Here is a 3242-nt window from a genome sequence, read left to right as displayed (position 1 = left end):
AACCGCTCGACGAATTACTGCTTTAGAGGTACTGTAACAAGGAAATAATGATGGACTGCAAAATGAAATGAGAAGGGAAGCGCTTGTGGTTTATAGTCAGATTTAATAGCAATTACTAACTGCATTTAAATAGCTATTCCTATCAGCAGCAGATAGCTGTATCATGGAAGGACACGGCTTTGGTCCCGGGCCAGCACCGGCATGGCTGGTAATGAGCAAGCAATCCAGTAGCGTGCAGTTATGGCTGAAATACAACTTGAGTGGGACTCAAATAGGCCATTCTGGTGATTTCATCTACAAATGAATCTGTACTTAATTCATTAAAATGCCATTTTGAACCTTCAGTCAGGGGATCCAGCAGTTTATTCTCACCTGTTCCACCGCTGGTTCAGGCTCAATTGAACATTAATACATTTTCTTTTGTGGAAATGTGGTGATAATTCATTTCATGTATAATTGAACAATTTTTAAATAGTCATATTCTTGGAATAACGAGCTGTTGTGCAATGCAGCAAATTATTAAAAAGCATGTAGTAATATTTATTAGCCTTACTTCACATTTTTGGTTATCTCCAGTTTCTTGAATAGTTGCAATTGGATATGATCTGTGAAATTTAACTTCCGTTTCCCTACCGATTCTTCCTTCCCTGCACAAAACCAGTGTGACTCAGGGCAAGAGAGCAGAGACATCCCACTGCAGATGACCAAAGAAGATAGCTTTTCTTTGTATGGTGCCAGTATGGAGCCCCTTGTTTGGGGCTGGGCGTCTCGTCACTAGGAAGAGGTTACAGACTGCAGAGAATTTAAAAGAGAAGGAAGAAGAATTATGAATGGTCTGAGATGAAAGGGTTACTCACCTGGAAGAACACCATGACAGAAATAAAGCTTCATAGCTTGCAGGGAGAAGAAGACCGCTGAGAAGGGAGATGACAGCTACTCTGTAGTATTGCAAGGATGTGAATACACACAGGAGGAGAGAATTGTTTCTGGTGAGACAAAGTGGCAGAATGATTTCTTATCCTTAAGTAATGAGACAGAAGAATATAAACTTGAAAGCATGCTAACAGGGATTCCTGTTAGTCAATGGAATAACTTCCCAAGAGCTGAAGTGAACACTTCATTGGTAGAATGATTTAAAAGCTAAATAAACATGTAACTAACAAAGATTAGTTAACGGTTATATAATAAACAGCTCCAGACTGGTTAGAGGCTAGGCTTACGCAATTTCAGTGCAGAATTCTGGGGCCAAATCTCTGACAATTTTCAATAGCTTTACTTCCATTTGGATAATTTATTTTCATCCTTGTTTGGAAAGTGTTTGCACATGGCAGGCAGTTTACAAATGAAAAATAAAACGTGTTGTAGTGTGTCTACTAGAACCTCCTCTGCTTTTAGGAGTCTGAAAGCTAGCAGTCAGATGGATTGTTACACTTGCGTGGCATCAAAGAAATCCAGAAAGTCTCGGCGATGTCTTTCTCAGGACTCTACCCTAGCAGGGCTACGGGATGTCCCATCCGTTTCTGTGCCAGATGATTTAACTCAGTTAACCACCTTTCTTCCTTCATCATTTAGCTACACTTTCTTTTCAAGGTCTCTTTCTCTTTGAATTGCAAAATCAAGTTGTCCCAGTGCTTGATGCAAATCTGTGTAAGTCAATGGAAATCTTTTTATTGGGTTTTGGCTTAAACCCACAGATTAGAAAACATGGTTATATCTAATTAGATGGGATGATCCTCAAATCCTTGCTGAGGGATATTGTATACCGTAGTTCATGTTCAGTATTTGATGATTAAGAGCTTGTTTGTTGAAAGAGGCAGTGTGTGGTTAAGTGTTACCTAGTGTTGAGTTTGTTTGGAATTGCAAGGGATGTGATTGACGGAACTGGTGAATATGAAAACTGGAGATGTACAACCATCTATTGACTGGTTGCAAATGAGTCTGTGACCATGAATTAAGAGCTCAAGAAGGTTCTACAGGAACTTACCACATAAATAGGGATTTGTAACTACTGAAGTAGCACAAGCAAGACTATTTGGTTTTCCTCTTCAATGTATATAAATAGTATTTGTGACCTTAACTTAAAAATAAACAAAAACTTGGCTTACATTTTCTAGGTAAATAGTTGAACAATTTTTCTTCATGCTCTTTCTTTTCTTGGACTCTGTTTAACACCACCCCCTCAATGGAGTGACAGGCCCTAGAAGCTTTGAAGAGAATTGCATGGTTGTAAATGGAGAATATTTCAGCCAGTTTGTCTTATTGCTTCAAGAGCATTTGAATGGCATTGCAACTGCAAGATGTTTTTTCCATACAAACTTCTATTGAAGTTCTTATTTTCATAACATGTTTGAGAGGAAAACAATGAAGACAATCCTCTTGTGCTCTGTGGATACCAGCTAGCTGCTCCTGGATGATCAAAGTTTTCTGGCTGGTGGTTGCCTCCAGGCCTGTACACAATGAACAGATGTGAAGTGAATTTTTTAAAATACGCGTTGACTTTTTAGAGTTAAGCAGACTGGTTAGAGCTATCTTCTGAAATATTAAAATCAGCTCTCTCTCCCGCTGCAGAACGAACTTGTTAGTTTATTTTAATTTTTGAAGTTTTGTTTGTTTATAAATGCCATCGGGTGACTTGCTTTCTAGCAATATGTCATAAGACTCAGGAAAATTAATTTCAGACAGCAGGTTTAACTTTTAGCTGTATTTTGTCTCATCACCCCATCAGCAAAACTGTTCTACCTGCCATATTTAAATTCATTTTCCAGTGGGTTATTTTTGAGGAGTGAGGAGAGTTACTAAACCGTTTCTCTCCCTGTTCCTTAGTTTGTGCTCTTGGGCAGAAATAAAGCTTTGCTCCTTTTGAAAACCAGTGCCAAAATGTACGTCTCTACTGTCAAAATATCGGCCCTTTGGGCTGCCTTTGGTATGTCTGGTTCTGAGGAGCAGAGAGCCGGGTAGCAGGGTGATGGCAGCGGCTGCTTTGGGTGCTGTTACAAACCTGGGAGCTATGGAGGTACAGTCTTCAGTCTCTACAAACAGGATAAAAGGAGAAGGTTGGGAGCTGTCAGAGTTGTGAAGGGGTTTGGGGGCTTGGAAAAGGACACACGACGTATTCCACTCTGGAGGAGCGGGTGCTCCCACTGGTTGAAGTCTCTCTCCTGCTGCCCTCGCCGTAGGCAGCTGGTGCAGCCGGCAGCTCTCCCGGTCGTCCTGCGGCTCTCCCAGCTGACCTGCGGCTCTCC

This window comes from Cariama cristata, unplaced genomic scaffold (genome assembly GCF_000690535.1).
Source record: "Cariama cristata isolate BGI_N322 unplaced genomic scaffold, ASM69053v1 scaffold17798, whole genome shotgun sequence".
In the NCBI taxonomy this organism is placed as follows: domain Eukaryota; kingdom Metazoa; phylum Chordata; class Aves; order Cariamiformes; family Cariamidae; genus Cariama; species Cariama cristata.
The sequence above is the reverse complement of the archived record's forward strand: the minus strand, read 5'-3'. Positions refer to the sequence as shown.